Source organism: Gopherus flavomarginatus, chromosome 2, assembly GCF_025201925.1.
Source record: "Gopherus flavomarginatus isolate rGopFla2 chromosome 2, rGopFla2.mat.asm, whole genome shotgun sequence".
NCBI classification, from domain to species: Eukaryota; Metazoa; Chordata; order Testudines; family Testudinidae; genus Gopherus; species Gopherus flavomarginatus.
In genome coordinates, this window is record NC_066618.1 from 244,117,237 (window position 1) to 244,135,699 (window position 18,463).

Sequence of the window (18,463 nt, forward strand, 5' to 3'; positions counted from 1 at the left end):
TTTATTTTGGGCACCAGCTGCTACTGATTGTCTATCATAATTGCAGAAACTTGCATCAGTAACACTTCAAAACACTTAAAATTATAACAGGCAAAGGTAAATATTTTTGATCTAATCAATTTAAAAAAAAAAGAAGGTAGCCATAAAATACAACACATTCATGAAAAGAGCTGTCTATTCTTCTGAATCTTTCTGAGATGTTTCAGATAGCACAGAGGAGTCACCTTGTGAACCTGAGAAGATTTGGATTAACTAGGTCTGCTTATATAGTATTATATATAGTCAACATGTGGTTGGAAAATGGATCAAAAGAAGCTATTCTTTGGGTGGAGGAAGCATGAGGCTAAGAAGAGTCTGTCATAATTGGCGCCTTTGTTTGCAGTCTCAGTAGAGAGAGACTAAATTAAATGAACAAGGAAAGTTGAACTAAAAATAAGTTATTCTTGAAGGAATGTGCTTGACTATGCCAGATACATCCTTTCAGAGAGTATGACCATGCCAACAGCAGACCTTAAAAGTAAGAAGAATCTGTCATAGAACTGGGAATATGGTGACCCAAAGACTCAAAAGACCAAAAAATGAGCAAAAAAGAACCCAGCATAATTCCCTCACCCTCTTTGATCTTGTTCCTGACAAGTTTGGGCATGCATGGGGTGGGAAGGGGGAGGAGGCCCTTTTGGGGGAATGACCTCAAGAATAGAAACTTTAGTTGATTCAAGAGAGTGCTTATGTAACACAGAAAGACCCTGGTCGTCATGATTGAACACGAGATCTCTGGAACTTAGTGCATGAGCTTCTACTGCATGAGCTAAAAGCTCCATGGTCTTTAGCTCAGGCTCTAGAGCAGACTCATTAATCTCTCTCTCTCTCTAAGTGGTCTCTGTGCCACTAGATGGGACAGAACACAATACCCAGGAGGTGTGTGGGTTACACTTAAATACATGCTTAACTTAATCGGAACCTTACTGCATATTCACACAAAACCAAATGTTCCCACACTGGCTGGGGTAATTAGACCAGTTACAATAGCCTCAAGCTAGGCAAATACAACTTAGATGGGGCTACTATAAGGTAGGTGCATAAATGGCTGGATAACCCTACTCAGAGAGTTATTATTAATGGTTCCCAATCCTGTTGGAAAGGTATAACAAGTGGGGTTCCACAGGGGTCTGTTTTGGAACTGGCTCTGTACAATATCTTCATCAACGACTTAGATATTGGTATAGAAAGTACGCTTATTAAGTTTGCAGATGATATCAAACTGGGATGGATTACAACTGCTTTGGAGGATAGGGTCATAATTCAAAATGATCTGGACAAATTGGAGAAATGGTCTGAGGTAAACAGGATGAAGTTTAATAAAGACAAATGCAAAGTGCTCCACTTAGGAAGGAACAATCAATTTCACATATACAGAATGAGAAGATACTGTCTAGGAAGGAGTATGGCAGAAAGGGATCTAGGGGTTATAGGGGACCACAAGCTAAATTTGAGTCAACAGTGTGATGCTGTTGCAAGAAAAGCATGGGAAAAACATGATTCTGTGATGCATTAACAGGTGTGATGTGAGCAAGACACGAGAAATCATTCTTCCGCTCTAGTCTGCACTGGTTGGGCCTCAACTGGAATATTGTGTCGAGTTCTGGGCATTGGATTTCAAGAAAGATGTAGAGAAATTAGAGAGGGTCCAGAGAAGAGCAACAAGAATGATTACAGGTCTAGAGAACATGACCAATGAAGGAAGGCTGAAAGAATTGAGTTTGTTTAGTTTGGAAAAGAGAAGACAGAGAGGGGACATGATAGCAGTTTTCAGGAATCTAAAAGGGTGTCATAAGGTGGAGGGAGAAAACTTCTTCATCTTAGCCCCTAAGGATATAACAAGAAGCAATGGGCTTAAACTGCAGCAAGGGAGGTTTAGGTTGGACATTAGGAAAAAGTTCCTAACCGTCAGAGTGGTTAAACACTGGAATAAACTGCCTAGGGAGGCTGCGGAATCTCCATCTCTGGAGATATTTAAGAGTAGGTTAGATAAATGTCTATCAGGGATGGTCTAGACAGTATTTGGTCCTGCCATGAGGGCAGGGGACTGGATTCAATGACCTCTCGAGGTCCCTTCCGGTCCTACAATCTATGAATCTATGAATAAGCTCCTGAGTGCAAGACAAATTAAAAATAAACCTCAGCTGTATACGACTGGAGCACCTGATCTGGCCCGCATCACCACAGCCTGACTTGATGACTCTCATTGTCCCCTTCTGTCACAGCTCATGTCAGCAGGATACACAGCACGCCATGAGTCCCAAGGTAGCAAGGAAGTTGGACTGGCCACCATATATCTTTCCAACCTCAAAAGCAGAAGAGGCCCTTTCTGCCAAAGATCAAGATCTTCAAATGAATCTGTCATCATGCAACTTTATGGAGAACAATACCTCTGAAAATATAATCCCACTAGGATGTTGCTGAAGATTTATTGTTGCATAGATAACCATGGTAACTGGCACACTAAAATATGCATATCAGAAGGCAGGCAGAGGGAATTACCCTCTCAGTACAAGTTAGGGTAGAGAAAATTGTGTTAGAGGCAGGGAAGTTTGCACCATGGCTACTTTGGCTTTACTATTTCTGTGTCTAGAGGGCTTTCCTCTACAGGCCTCTAGTCCAGCAGCTTCCAGGAATCCTACATTCATATTAAAAGCAGGTAAAAAGCTTCCTTGAAGGAAAGACATTGAGGTGCTGTAAATAGCTATCTTTGAGCAGCTGTCACATAATTAAATATTATTTTGGACTGATGCTGTTGCCTGCAACTCAGCTATGGTAGGTCAAGAAGTAACCAGTCAACAGAAATCCTGCAGCATTTCATGCAGCTGGATTTGCTACTGTCAAGGTATTATTCCCACTTTGAACTTTAGCATTCAGAAAGTGGGGACCTGCATGTACCCCTCTAAACTTAATTCCTTGCTTAGATCTGATAGCGCTGCCACCAACCAGAAATTCCAGTGTCCGGTACACTCCCTGTCCCCCTAAAACCTTCCCTGGGGAGCCCAAGACCCAAATCCCATGGGTCTTAAAACAAAGAGGAATAAACAATTCCTCCTCCTTCCCCCTCCCAGCTTTTCCCTTCTCTGGGTTACCCTGAGATATACACTGATCCAAACTCCTTGGATCTTAAAACAGAGAGGAATTAACCTTCCTCCCCTACCTCCTTTCCCCCCACCTATCCCTGGTGAGTTCAGACCAATCCCCTTGGGTCTTACACAAGAAAAAAAATCAATCATGTTCTTAAAAAAGAAAGCTTTTAATAAAAGAAAAAAAAAGTAAAAACTATCTCTGTAAAACCAGGATGGAAAATGTTTACAGGGCTTCAGCTTTACATAGACTAGAGGGACTCCTTCCCCCCTAGTCTAAGTACAAGTTACAGCAAATAGAGGTAAAATATCCTTCCAGCAAAATACACATTTGCAAATTAAGAAAACAAACATAAAACTAAGTTGCCTTTTCTAGCCAGTACTTACTATTCTGAACATGAGAAACTGTTTGAAAGAATGGAGACAGATCTGGTTGCACATCTGGTCCCTCTTAGTCCCAAGAGAGAACAAAGAACAACCCAAAAAACACAAACAAAGACTTTCCTCCACTAAGATTTGAAAGTATCTTGTCCCCCGATTGGTCCTTTGGTCAGGTGTCAGCCAGGTTCACTGAGCTTGTTAACCCTTTACAGGTAAAAGAGACATTAACGCTTAACTATCTGTTTATGACACCCCCCCCCCAAATCTCAGTTCTTCCTAGAACTTTAGAATAAACAGATTAATAAAACACATGCACAGTTACATATACTGCTAATTATGTAAACTACAAGACTTTCCACATTTCAAGGACAATTTTTTAACCAGTTGATTCTGGGAAACTTTCACGGGAGAGTGCATCAGCTACTTTGTTAGAAGCTCCTGAAATGTGTTGAATTTCAAAATCAAAATCTTGGAGGAGAGATAAACTCCATTGAAGAAGTTTTTTGTTGTTTCCCTTGGCAGTATGAAGCCATTTTAGCGCAGCATGGTCGGTTTGTAGCTGGAACCGCAGTCCCCAAATGTATGGGCGTAGTTTTCCAGGGCATACACAATGGTGTAGCATTCTTTTTCACTGATTGACCAGTGGCTTTCCCTCTCAGACAGTTTCTTGCTGAGAAACACGACAGGATGGAAGTTTTGATCTGGTCCTTCCTGCATTAAAACTGCTCCCACCCCACGCTCAGATGCATCTGTGGTTACTAGGAATGGTTTGTCTAAGTCTGGAGCCCTTAGCACAGGGTCAGATATGAGGGTCGCCTTAAGCTGGGTAAAGGCCTTCTGACACTCATCAGTCCACTTAACTGTATTCTGCTGGGTCTTTTTGGTCAGGTCTGTTAGTGGGGCAGCGATTTGGCTGTAGTGTGGTACAAATCGCCTGTAATACCCAAGCCTAAGAAGGGTTGGACCTGTTTCTTAGACCTTGGGACAGGCCACTTTTGGATAGCATCCACCTTGGCCTGCAGGGGGTTTATTGTTCCTTGACCCACCTGGTGTGCAAGGTAAGTCACTCTGTTTTGGCCTATTTGACACTTTTTGGCCTTAACAGTTAGCCCTGCCTGCCTGATGTGCTCAAAGACTTTTTCCAGGTGTTCTAGGTGTTCGGGCCATGAATCAGAAAAAATGGCCACATCATCGAGGTAGGCAACTGCATATTCTCCCAATCCTGCTAGGAAACCATCTACAAGGCTTTGGAAGGTGGCAGGTGCATTTCGTAGCCCAAAAGGAAGCACCTTAAATTCATACACCCCTGCATGGGTGATGAAGGCTGATCTTTCTTTGGAGGGTTCATCTAGCGGTACTTGCCAGTACCCCTTGGTTAAGTCTATTGTAGAGATGAATTGGGCACGTCCCAACTTCTCCAATAGCTCATCGGTGCGTGGCATTGGATAGTTGTCTGGACGAGTTACCGCATTTAGCTTACGGTAGTCCACACAGAAGTGTATTTCCCCATCTTGTTTGGGTACCAGAACCACTGGAGATGCCCATGCACTGGTAGATGAGCGGATTATACACACCTGTAGCATGTTTTGGAACTCCTGTTCTATAGCAGCTTGGACATGAGGAGATACCCGGTAGGGTGGGGTTCTAATTGGGTGAGCATTACCTGTGTCAATGGAGTGGTATGCCCGTTCAGTCCATCCTGGGGTGGCTGAGAACAATGGGACAAAGCTAGTGCACAGCTTCTTGATCTGTTGCCACTGCAGACGTTCCAAGGTTGTGGAAGAGAGGGTCACCTCTTCCACGCCACCCTCACTCTTTCCTTCATAGTAGACACCTTCAGGTCACTCAGCGTCATCTTCTCCCTGCGCTGTAAACTGACAAACCTTTAAGTCTCTGGAATAAAAGGGCTTGAGAGAATTAACATGGTACACTTTAGGCTTTAGGGAGGAATTGGGAAATGCTATGAGGTAGTTAACAGCTCCCAGGCACTCTTGGACCATGAATGGCCCTTCCCATGACGCTTCCATCTTATGGGCCTGTTGCGCCTTTAAGACCATAACCTGGTCTCCTACCTTGAAGGAACGCTCTCTGGTATGTCTATCATACCAGGCCTTTTGCTCTTTCTGAGCATCCTTTAGGTTTTCTTTAGCAACGGCTAAAGAGTGTCAGAGGGTGCTTTGTAGGTTGCTTACAAAGTCTAGAATGTTAGTTCCTGGAGAAGGCATAAACCCCTCCCATTGCTGCTTCACCAACTGTAATGGCCCCTTAACCTCGTGGCCATACACAAGTTCAAATGGTGAAAACCCTAAACTGGGGTGCGGTACAGCCCTGTAGGCAAAAAGCAACTGCTGTAACACTAGATCCTAATCATTGGAGTGTTCATTGACGAATTTACGTATCATGGCCCCCAAAGTTCCATTAAACCTCTCCAATAGGCCATTGGTTTGATGGTGGTAAGGGGTGGCAACCAAGTGATTCACCCCATGAGCTTCTCACATATCTTTCATGGTCCCTGCCAGGAAATTAGTTCCTGAATCTGTAAGGATGTCGGAGGGCCAACCTACCCTGGCAAAAATGTCTGTTAAGGCCTGGCACACAGTTTTAGCTCTGGTGTTGCTTAGAGCTACTGCTTCCGGCCATCGGGTAGCAAGTTAGTATGTATTGCTTTCCTCTGGGGGTCTTTTTTTGGGAAAGGACCCAGAGAATCCACAGCTACTTGCTGAAATGGGACCTCAATTATGGGGAGTGGCTGGAGAGGAGCTTTGACCTGGTCTTGGGGCTTTCCCACTCTTTGGCACAGCTCACAAGACCGGACATAATTGGCAATGTCCTTGCCCATCCCCTCCCAGTGGAAGGACTTCCCCAACCTGTCTTTGGTTCTGTTCACCCCAGCATGGCCACTGGGATGATCATGGGCTAAGCTTAAGAGCTTCCCCCGGTGCTTAGTTGGAACCACCAACTGTTTTTGTGGATGCCAGTCTTCCTGGTGTCCACCAGAAAGAGTGTCCTTGTATAAAAGTCCTTGCTCTACAACAAATCGGGATCGGTTAGAAGAGCTGAGAGGCGGTGGGGTGCTCCATGCCGCTGCCCAAGCTTTCTGAAGGCTGTCATCTGCTTCCTGCTCAGTCTGGAACTGTTCCCTTGAGGCTGGAGACATCAGTTCCTCCTTAGACTGTGGACTTGGGCTTGGTCCCTCGGGAAGCGATGTAGGTGATGGAGTTGTTTTCGTTGCTGATGAACCGCTCTCTGCTGGTGCACTAGGTGGTATTTCAGGCTCTGGCTGAGCCTCTTGGGTATGGTTGTCTGCTGCTTCTGCCAGTTCAGACCCGCTGGCACCTTCTGGTGTTGGGGTTGGAGTTGGCTTTTCAAGCACTGGCATCAGTGCTGGCAACTGTTCTGGTGCTGGTTGTGTTTCCAGGTCTGGGTCTGGGACTGGAGGAACTGTGGCTGTTGCAGTCTTTGGCAGGGGATCCGGGTCCACCACCTCTGTCTGGGTCTCTGCTAACACAGACGGGGCCCTTGTGGATGGTTTAGGAACAGTGATGAGTCTGGAAGGTTGCCTGGCTTGGCTGCCTGTAACCATTCCCACTCTCTTGGCCCGCTTCACCTGGTTGGCCAAGTCTTCCCCCAGTAGCATGGGGATGGGATAATTGTCATAGACTGCAAAAGTCCACATTCCTGACTAGCCTTTGTACTGGACAGGTAGTTCAACTGTAGGCAAGTCTACAGATTTGGACATGAAGGGGTAAATTGTCACTTGGGCCTCTGGGTTGATGAATTTGGGGTTCACTAAGGATTGGTGGATAGCTGACATTTGTGCCCCCGTGTCTCTCCAAGCGATAACCTTCTTTCCGCCCACTCTTAAAGTTTCCCTTTGCTCCGAGGGTATTTGAGAGGCATCTGGGCCTGGGGATCTTTGGTGTGATGGTGGTATAATGAACTGCACTCGGTTGGGGTTCCTGGAGCAGTTAGCCTTTATATGTCCCAGTTCATTACATTTAAAGCATCGCCCAGCTGACTGGTCACTGGGCCGAGGTGGGTTGCTGGAGACTGGTGAGGTGGGAGAATAAGGAAGCTGGGGCTTTCCTTGGGTTGTAGGTGGGGTCTTGGGTAGTCCTCAGTGATAGGATTTATTGTCTTTTTGCCCCCTGTGATATTCGCTTCCCTTGCTAGTAGCTTTTTTCTTTTCTGCCACTTCCACCCATCTGGCTCCAATCTCCCCGGCCTCAGTTACAGTTTTGGGCTTCCCATCTAGGATGTACCTTTCTATTTCCTCAGGATCACCCTCTAAGAACTGCTCCATTTGCACGAGGAGGGACAGCTCTGGCAGAGATTGAACATTTGCTCCTGATATCCAGGCATCCCAATTCTTTCCAATGTGGTAGGCGTGTCAGGTGAATGACACATCTGGTTTCCACCCTAGGGCTCTGAACCGCCGATGGGCATGCTCAGGTGTTAGCCCCATTCTGATTCTGGCCGTGGTTTGAAAAAGTTCATAATTGTTCATGTGTTCCTTAGGCATTTCAGCCGCCACCTCTGCTAAGGGTCCACTGAGCTGTGGACTCAGCTCTATCATGTACTGGTTTGCAGAGACGTTGTACCCATGGCAGGTCCTTTCAAAATTCTCTAAGAAGGCCTCAGTGTCATCACCTGCCTTGTAAGTGGGAAATTTCCTGGGATGGGAAACAGTACCTGGAGAAGGGTTGTTAGGGTTGGCTGGAACATCTGGCTTAGCGTTTGCTAATTCCATGGCCTGCTGGTGGGCATCCCTCTGGAGTTCCAGCTCTTTTTGTTGCCTCTCTAGCTCTCTCCTGTGGGCAGCCTCTTTGGCTTCTTGTTCTCTTTTGTGGGCCGCCTCTGTGGCTTTTTCTTCTCTTTCAGCTCCATCTCTTTTTCTCTTATCTCTATCTCTTTTTATTTCATTTCTATCTCTTTGTGTTTCCTCTCCATGTCTTTCTTGTGGGCAGCTTCTTTGGCTTGTTCTTCTGCATCCAGGCTTGCCCGTTCCTTGGAACTCATTGTTCCTGCTTTCTTGTGCTGGCTGTGCCCTCTGCAGTTTATTGCTGGAATGCTGCAGCTCAGGGTTGCTTGGTTACAGAAACTTTCTAACCGTCTATGCCCGAAGAGTTAGAAAGAAAAAAAACAATTCATTTGCAAATGCCCTTTGCTGGTGTCGGCTGGCTCACAGCTTGCCGCCTTTTTAACAAAGACCCTTGTTAAAGAACTTAACACCTTCTGCCTTCAGGCTGCCTTCCTCAGCCAGAAAGGAGAGAATAAAAAAAAATCACTGGCTTTAGTTTTAAAACCCACTTCTCTCAGCCTGCTTTCAAGCAGCTAGCAAGGAGAGAAAAAAAATACTACTGGCTTTTGCTTTTAAACTCAACCCCCTCTCAGACTGCCTTCCTAGCAGTTAGAAAGGAGAGAAAAAAAAACTCACTGGCTTTTGGGTCCTAGACTTCCCAGCGCTGCGCACCATGTCAAGGTATTATTCCCACTTTGAACTTTAGCATCCAGAAAGTGGGGACCTGCATGTACCCCTCTAAACTTAATTCCTAGCTTAGATCTGTTAGCGCTGCCATCAACCAGAAATTCCAGTGTCTGGTACACCTTCTGTCCCCTCAAAACCTTCCCTGGGGAGCCCAAGACCCAAATCCCATGGGTCTTAAAACAAAAAGGAATAAACAATTCCCCCTCCTTCCCCCTCCCAGCTTTTCTCTTCTCTGGGTTACCCTGAGATATACACTGATCCAAACTCCTTGGATCCTAAAACAGAGAGGAATTAACCTTCCCCCCACCACCGCCTTTCCCCCCACCTATCCCTGGTGAGTTCAGACCCAATCCCCTTGGGTCTTACACAAGGAAAAAAAATCAATCATGTTCTTAAAAAAGAAAGCTTTTAATAAAAGAAAAAAAAAGTAAAAACTATCTCTGTAAAACCAGGATAGAAAATGTTTACAGGGCTTCAGCTTTACATAGACTAGAGGGACTCCTTCCCCCCTAGTCTAAATGCAAGTTACAGCAAACAGAGGTAAAATATCCTTCCAGCAAATACACATTTGCAAATTAAGAAAACAAACATAAAACTAAGTCGCCTTTTCTAGCCAGTACTTACTATTCTGAACATGAGAGACTGTTTGAAAGAATGGAGACAGATCTGGTTGCACATCTGGTCCCTCTTAGTCCCAAGAGAGAACAAAGAACAACCCAAAAAACACAAATAAAGACTTCCCTCCACCAAGACTTGAAAGTATCTTGTCCCCTGATTGGTCCTTTGGTCAGGTGTCAGCCAGGTTTACTGAGCTTGTTAACCATTTACAGGTAAAAGAGACATTAACCGTTAACTATCTGTTTATGACAGCTACTCTAACAACTAATGATAGAGTTTAATTCTGTCTGACAGTGGGAGGTAGTGAAGTGTCCTCAACTTTCATAGAGGGCAATGAGAGTTGATGGCACACACAGCTTCCCAGGAGATGCTCAGGGCTTGTCTACATCACAAAGTTGCAGCGCTGGTGAGGGGGTTACAGCGCTGCAACTTAGGAGGTGTACACATCTGCAGGGCATCACCAGTGCTGCAACTCCCTGTTTGCAGCGCTGGCCGTACTCCCGTTTTGTCTCGGGTGTAGAGGATCCAGCGCTGGTGATCCAGCGCTGGTAATCAAGTGTAGACACTTACCAGCGCTTTTCTTGACCTCCGTGGAATAAGCAGGTATCGCAGCATACCTGAGGAAGCCTCTCTGGTAATCAAGCAGGTCTCCTTCCCCGGTTTGCTCTCGCGTTCCCCGAACCCCCGAGCAAGCAGGTCTCCTTCCCTGCGGTTTGCAGGGGGGTTCGGGGAATGCGAGAGCAAACCGCGGGGAAGCAGGTCTCCTTCCCCGGTTTGCTCTCGCGTTCCCCGAACCCCCGTGCAAGCAGGTCTCCTTCCCTGCGGTTTGCAGGGGGGTTCGGGGAACGTGAGAGCAAACCATGGGGAAGCAGGTCTCCTTCCCCGGTTTGCTCTCGTGTTCCTCGAACCCCCGTGCAAGCAGGTCTCCTTCCCTGAGGTTTGCTCTCGCGTTCCCCGAACCCCCCTTGAAGCCGCCCAACAGCGCTGCAGTGTGGCCACATCTAACACCACTTGCAGCGCTGGTTGCTGTAAGTGTGGCCACTCTGCAGCGCTGGCCCTATACAGCTGTACTAATACAGCTGTAACAACCAGCGCTGCAAAATTGTAGATGTAGACATACCCTCAGTCTCTCAAATCATGGTCCCTAAAAGTCAGTGGTTCCTTTTATCAATTGTTTGTTACTTGGTGTCATGGTTCTCAGGGTACTCAGGACTGAGAGTCACCTTGCTACCCCCTGCCCTCCACAGAGAGGGAGACTTGTTTGTATTTAACTGGATATCAGCTCCCTGACACCACCAGCCTGTGCACCACCCACATGATCTTCTCTGGGCTATACCAGCCCTTATTTTGCCTTGCAAGTTAACAATAGATGCACTCCAGTCCCCAAACCCTTTTGAAGCATTCCCCTGTGGTGTCCTGCCCCTTAGCCACTAACATGCACAGTAATACCAGGTCTGCTGTCCCCAAAGGAACAGTATACTCACTCGCTTGGATGGTTCAGCTCAGGACCAGCTCCATGTGTACTAACACATGTGATGAACTGGGACTGTTCTTACTGTGGGCTGTGAATGTTGAGTGGGGAGGGTTGGCCTGGGAGGACGATCTGCACTGGGGGATGGGAGACTGGCCTTGAAGAAAGATACCTGAGCATGTAACATGAAAACTCAGGAAGGGGTTAGAGGCCAAGTGACACCTCTGCCTGGGAAGCTGAACATAGGCTGGGAGAGGAGACACTGGGGCGAGAGAGGGTTTCAGGATCTGGCTGGGGAATGGAGGGACACTCAGACGGGGCTCTGATTCCCCAATGCGGCTGTGGTGCCACTGGGACCTCAAGATAGACCTAATTGGGGAAGATCCTGTTGTCCATGTTTGCAAGACCTGTCTTGGACTGTGTTCCTGTTGTCTAAATAAACCTTCTGCTTTACTGGCTGGCTGAGAGTCATGGTAAATCGCAGGAAGCTGGGGGTGCAGGGCCTTGTGTTCCCCCACACTCCGTGACACCACAGCACGGAGATATACGTATAGTGAAAACAAGAAGTTTATTACCACAGGTTCAAGATCTGAGAAATAGAGTGAGATAGGATAATGGAAACAAAATCATAACACGATCCTCAGAGACTAAACAGGCTAACCTTTTCTAAAGCAGTTTATCTTGGCAACATTTCAACCAGAGTAGATTGGAATCCTGTTTTCACAATGTAATCACACTGCCTGATTACTTCCAAGGTGCAGGATAAAAAGATGTCTTCCTTGTCTTCTTCTTATATCCTCCAAAGTTCATTGTCTGTCCCAAAAATCAGGATAACTCCCTCATTGCTTATTCTCCCGTGTGCTGTCTCCCTGTTGATTTCACATCTCCCTGTTGACTTAGTATGTTAATGTCTCTCCAGTGCATAGGTGCTGACTCAGTGGGTGCTCTGGTGCTGGAGCACCCATGGGGAAAAAATGGTGGGTGCTGAGCACCCACCGGCAGCCCCTATCAGCTCTTCCCTCCTTCCCCCAGTGCCTCCTGCCTGCTGGTGGGCCCCATTGATGAGTGCCTCTCCCTCCTTCTCCATGCCTCCCGACCACCGCATTCAGCTGTTTTATGGTGTGCAGGTGGCTCTGGGGGCAGGGGGAAAAGCAAGGATGTGGCATGCTCAGGGGATGGGCAGAATGGGTCAGGAAGGAGGCAAAGTGGGGGTGGGGACTTGCAGGAAGGAGTGGAGTGGAGTGGGGACAGGGCCTGGGCCAGAGGCAGGGGTTGAGCACCTCCTGGCACATTAGAAAGTCAACGCCTGTGCTCCATTGTGTTAATTTATAATGCTTAATTTATATGCCAGAGAGACAGGTGATTAAACATCTTTTGTCTGACAGAAAATCCTTTTGTCATATTTTCAGTATACAAACATAACAGCATACATTGTATCTCTACATACATTGCACAATGATACTACTGACCAGCATGATCATGGTTTTCATTTAAGACCTTAAATGATATTCTTCGGTGAACCAGAATATACCAGGATTGGGATATACTTGTAACCCCCTTCTAAGTTGGCACTGAGACATCCTTAGGGTCACACATATATTACTGCATTTGAAAAACTCATTCTTATTTGAAATGTTTTCAGCATTTTATTTATTTGCCTTTGATTCTCAATTTTTTTCTGATTTTTTTATAACTTTTTTCAGTCATTACATTTGTAGTTTAAATGCCCTCTTACACTATTCTTCATAAACCCTCTTAACTATATTAATTTCTATTGTCCCTTTTGCTTTCTTGGATTTTACTGCAGAGAAATTTGATTTTTACTCCCTCACTGTATACTCTTATTTTTCCATTGCGGATTTCCCATACAGTTTTGAATGCCAGCTAATTTTATTTAAAATATTTTACATTCTGTCAAGGCTTCCTTTTTAAAGTCCAATAGTATTAAATTACTCCCCCTTCCACAGACTTTAAATCAGTATATTAAATTATTTATAATTACTAGATCTTAGATGTCTTTCAACACTGTTTTTAATACCGGACTCATTTAGTTGTTAGGTCGAAACTGACCTGTAAATTTATTTAGCTGTTTTACACATAGCACTGAATAAGAAAGCAATCCTACGCTTGCTCTATGAACATACTTCCTTCCTTAGTTTTTCCTGCTATTGTTTTACAAGCCAATATTTAGGAAATTTTAAGCTCTCATTAACCATGCTCTGGCATTTTCACAAGTCTCATTTATCTGCAGAATTATTTCCTGGTCTACCTTCTCATGCTGTCGATGTGATCTATAGCAAGATCCAAAGATCACCTTTTGTCCTTTTACCTTAATCACAGTAGTTACGGATGTGACAGCCAAAACTCTAATATTTATTTCAGATGAAATAACACTAAGAAAGGAACAAATGAACTGCTACACTAGATCAGACCAATGGTCCATCTATTCCAGTACCTTTTCTTGAATAAATACCAGCCCCAGATTCTTCAGAGGAAAGTGTAAAATCCACATAATGGAATGCAATAACATGCCATTGGGTAGTTTTTTAACACAGAAAGTTAATGGCTGGTTAATGTTCTGAAACATGATGGATTATTTCCTTGAGAAATATGTATTTTATTGAATGAATTGCAGATATTCTTATTATTCATATAAATGTTTAATTTTCCTTGGAGCCCTACTGGGCTCTTTGCCTCAAAAAATCTTCTGACAGTGAGTTCCACAAGTTAAGAATGCAGTGTGTAAATACATTTTTCCTTTTGTTTTAAATGTGCTATTCTTAAAATCTATTGGCTGTTCCTTTGTCTTTGTATTCTGAGAAAAGATCATTAAGAGTGTAATGATCTTTTCTAACACATTCACTTTTTATATACCTCAGTCCTAGTGCCTCCTCGTATAGAAATATTTCCATGCCTCTAATCATTTTAATGGGCCTCCTGCAAACTGGTTTTATTTCTATATTCTTTTTGAGATGGAGCAACACAAAATAACACAATATCCAAGGCAAGTACATAGCAGTAATTTATATAATGGCATTATGGTTGCAGCAGTATTCTTGAAACCTTTGTTAGTGAGCTGTGACATCTTGTATACTTAGAGACCACCAACGCAAAATGAGCAGGTACTTTCATTGAGTTGCCCAGAATGACACTCAGAATTTTATCTGAGTCATTAAACTTAATTTAGAATCCATCAATGTGTGCAAGTACTTCAGTCATCCATCCCAATGCATATGACACCATACGTGTCTATACTGTATTTTACCTCTGTTGTGTCACCTTGCTACTTGGATTTGTTAGGTTATCTGGAGTTCCTCACACTTCCCCATAGAATTTGTACAATTTTTGCCACCTCACTTAATATTCTCTCCTCACTGAATTTTAGAAATTCTGAGGGCAGATCCAGTTAGTTCAGTAGGAAACAGGGCCGGCTCCAGGCACCAGCTTAGCAAGCAGGTGCTTGGGGTGGCCACATTGGAGAGAGGCGGCAGGTCCAGCTATTCAGCAGCAATTTGGTGGAGGGTTCCTCACTCCCGGTCGGAGAGAATGAGCTCCCGCTGAAATGCCGCAGATTGTGATCGCAGCTTTTTTGGGGGGGTGGAGGGGGCTGCTTGGGGTGGCAAAACCCCTGGAGCCGGCCCTGGCAGGAAAGCATGCTTCTTGTGAGTTCCACTGCAAATAAAGCAAAAACTCCTCATAGCTTCTCTAGTCTGGAAGCTGTGCAGCAACTGTATGAGTCCCATTTGCAACTCAGGGGCATACCAAAGGCCTTCTTCAAATGACAAATCTGAAACATATACAAAACTGAAACTTCTCTTCTAGGAAGCACTGAAAACAGCACAAGTTCTGAATCTCTAGGTCACGTGACTGAACATCAAAATTCCAGTACAAGCCATCCCAGAGCACTAATAGGCTGGCATGGTGTTTAGCTACTACTCTTTGAATAGGAGGAGTGGAGAAGGATGAACATAGTGCCTATCTTTACAAAGGGGGGAGGAAAAAGAATTATAGAGCAGTAATTATAGATCACTAGTCTAGTGGTTAAGGGAGGAAGCAGATGATGTGATCTATCTTGATTTTAGTAAAGCATTTAACACTGTCCCTGTGATAGGGTGTTCAACCCACACAAGACCTGAAAGGGTTAAAATGGCTAAGTAGGCCTTTTGACTGCCCAGACTGCACATGGAGAAGGAGACAGGGAGCAGGCATTTAAGTAGAAGAGGCTCAGCTGGGCAGGAACAGGTGGGGCCTATATCAGCCAGGAAGTTGGCAACAGAGCAGAGGGAAGGAGTCTTCAGTCACCCCTGGGACAAGCCAGGAGAAGGGGAAGAGCCAGAGAGGTAGGCAAGGCTCAGGTTGGCCTCAGGGGAAAGGCAGCGAGGTATGGGATAGGTCAAACCTTGGCTGCTGATGAGAGGACTCCTGAGCCGGGACCCAGAGTAGAGGATCTTAGGGCTCAGATCCCTCTATCACCACTGATAAAGTGACACCGGCAGGGCAGTGAGCAGGAAGACTGCCTGAGCCGATCTATTGAGAGTGATTTTGCTACCTGAAAGAGGGGGGACACATATGGTGACCCGGATAGAGGGCTGAGTCATGAAAAGGAGGCTGCAGTTTTTGGAGTGAGAGGAGCCACAGTGTAAGGCAGGATGGGTGAAGACATCACAAAGGGAGGGTGCAATGCCTGGCAAAGCTAATTCCCAGGATGGCCAGGAGGAGATGCCACCAGTGGTAAGTGGACCCCAGGACAGTCCCACAAACTGTTTTCATAAGCATGCTAGGGAAATGTGGGCTAGATGAAATTACTATAAAGTGGGTGCATAATTGGTTTAAAAAAAATCTCTCTGTGTAGTTATCAATGGTTCACTGTCAAAATGAGGGGATGTGTCTAGTGGGCTCTTACAGTGATCAGTCTTTTTTATGGTACTATAATAGTGCAGCCTAATCTATAATTTGGAAGTTCACTTTAATTTAAGATTCAGTGGCCTCAGAGGGTTTGTCCCCCAGATCAACTACAGCAATGAGGTTGTCATTAAAGGGAAAACCCAAGGAGCACATGAGAAATAATCCAAGACCTTTACTACTAAAAATTTTATTTAACAAGCCAAACAGGATCACACACCCTGCAATATAGCAAACGAGAGAGAGAGAATACAAAATGCCCAGCCCTTGCCTTACTCACATCATCCCTTGCAGGGAAACCTAAAATGTAAGTCATTATCCTAAACCTCCTCATTTTCACTATCATCGTCACCAGTGGTAGTCATCCTGGATCTCCCACAGCACACAGACTGGGTAACAATCTTTTATAATGTGTTAGGCGCGTTCTGTATATTATGTATATTTATGATAGTTGTCTGTTATAGCTGTCCCCCTGCTGCATTCCTTTTTCCCCTCTCCTTTCTGTTTGTCCTGTGTGGCCGCCCCTCCCGGCCATTGTGCTAACTAAAGTCACAGCCCTATTCATAGGAATGGCTTGTACAGACTAACTGGAGCCATTGCTCTGCCTAGGGAGGGGGCTTCTTGCTTCTTTGTTTGGCTCCTTTGTTCAGACCAGGGCTCAGTGTGGGGGGCACTGCCCAGAAATGCAAGACCTGAAGTGGCCAACTAATTAAGCATATGAGTCATACCTGTGGCTCAGAACATGGCCAGGCATGCCTATGCTTACCTGCAGCCTTTCCCTGCCTTCTCTCCTCCCCTGTATCAAGAGGAGCCAATCAAAAGTACTGGTGGGAAACTGCCTAAGTTTGCCTTTAAAGCAGGACATTTTCTGATCAGACCTCGGAGAAGGTCCTTGCTTTGCCACCTGGTCTGATCAGCTAGGGGTCTTTAGGGGGCCCTCTCCCCGCTCTCGTTTGTTTTTGAGCGTACCCGCTTTTTTAAACTCCCCTCCCACGAACAACAAATTTGTGCCTGGAGATCTCCTGATTATTGTAAGCGAATCAAGTCCTCTCTCCATCCTCCGATACTACTGCTGTTCCTGCCTCTGTGCTTGCTGCTGTCCTGGGGATTGGTAAGAACTCCCTCTTGCAGACTCCCCCTGTCCTAGCTGCTGGCTTTGTTTCCCCAGCAGACAGACCCAAGCTAACTCCTTGGTCTGTATCTGTAATCTGTTTCTTGCTCCGCAGCGCCTTTGCTGCTAAAAATAAGCCTGTGCCGCTGCTAAGCTGTGCCTTCCTGGACTGTCTCCTGGGCCGCCGGCTTGCAGCCGCACGACTGCTGCAGCCACCCCTTCCCCCCCGGGGGCTGTACCCTGGGCACACACCTGCCCTCTGGAACTGCTCCCCCTCCCGATCAAAGAATCGGCATAGTGTAAGGTGCACCTATTAGAATCAGGTTCTTAGTCTAGATAAGTTGTAATTTCATTTTGCATAGCTGTGGTTAAGTTAGGTTTAAAGAATTGTTTGTATTGTGCTCTGTAAGTTAGGTTTAAAAAAGAATTGTTGCATTGTGTTCTGTTACTTGCTAATTTGTGTAGTCTTGGTTAAGTTAGATCATAAATAAGATTTTGCTGTGTTCTGTATAATTGTGGTTAAGTCTGTCTTCCCGCTGCCCTAACCAACCCCCCAAGCTTGCCTGTGTCTCCCCCCGAGCTCCCTAGTCACTCGTTGCAGTCTCTCTGCTGTTTAAACTTGCAGCCTGTCTGCTCTCTGTGTCTCCCTGAGTGTAAATCTCCCTCCGCAGAGCCTCTGTCTTTGGTCTCTGCTCCACCACGTGCTCCTCTTCCCCCATCCCCCAACCTCATTCCTCTACCATTGCCTTTCTCTCTCTCTCTCTCTTTTAATCCCTTCCCCCATGTGTTCACCCCGCTCCTACTGCTGCCAAACCTCAATTGTATTACTGAAGTCTAGCATAAAACCCCATTGGTTATCCTTTTTCTCTCTGACACACCTCACATTTTACATTTACACCACTGTGACACATTTTCACTTAGAGTTGTTGGTTATTTAACACATTTTACCCATAACTGTTAGTTGGTTATATGCTGCTGTGACACACCCTTTACATAGAAATTGTTAGCTACCTGTTAAATTTATACTTCAGTGTTAATTGGTCACCAACTGTATTGTACCCCACTGTATTGTACCCCACTATTGAAACCCCCTATACTATTTACTAAAAGAAACCCCTCCCCAATTGTCTACCTTAACAAACCCCATACCCCTCACTATTGAATTTTCCCTGTTTTTGCATTTTCTTAATAAAGTTTTTTTGCACCCCACCAGTGCAGTAGTTGTCCCCCAAGATCGCCTGCCTGCTGGCAGGGTTAATGGTGTCAGTCCTTTTCCATTTTTTAAACTTCTGCACTCTACATCTTTGGAGCTATACATTATTAATTGGTTACTTACCCATTTACCTCATCATCATTAGTTCAGTTAG